Source organism: Neophocaena asiaeorientalis, unplaced genomic scaffold (assembly GCF_003031525.2).
Source record: "Neophocaena asiaeorientalis asiaeorientalis breed wild unplaced genomic scaffold, Neophocaena_asiaeorientalis_V1.1 scaffold388, whole genome shotgun sequence".
Taxonomy (NCBI): domain Eukaryota; kingdom Metazoa; phylum Chordata; class Mammalia; order Artiodactyla; family Phocoenidae; genus Neophocaena; species Neophocaena asiaeorientalis.
This window is the reverse complement of record NW_020172738.1, coordinates 4,953,069-4,953,564: the sequence shown is the minus strand read 5'-3', so window position 1 is coordinate 4,953,564 and position 496 is coordinate 4,953,069.

Sequence of the window (496 nt, the reverse complement as noted above, 5' to 3'; positions counted from 1 at the left end):
GGGGCACTGCGGCTTCAGAGCCCAGCGTAGGAGGGCCCGGGGAGGAGGGGGCGCGAGAGCTGGGCTGGATCTTACCTAACAGGTAAGATCAACCCCTCCGGAAGGAGGTTTCTAGTCAAGGCTTTTTCTCCCTGGAAATATAAAGGCTGGATTTCAGTTTCAGGGTGATAGGCCATGGTGAGATCTGTATTTCGTGTGAGGTTTTCTAAAGGACTTCTGGGCCAGCCTTCCACCTTGGAATCCCCGCATTTGCTGCAATGAAGTACCACGAAAAAGCAGAGGGACGCCCAAGGGCAGTGATTGGGGGGGGGTTATGGTCACTCCAAAACAAGAAGAGGGATCCCTGGGAAGCGTCGTATGTCTGGCGCGGTGGGGTTAGCTGCTGAGGAACTGAGGGAGAAAATGTCAATATCACTGCTTCTCCCCCCCCACCCCGCCCCATCCTAGAGAGAGGGCGGGGATTCACACCTTGGGATGAAGGCTTGGGGAGAAAATG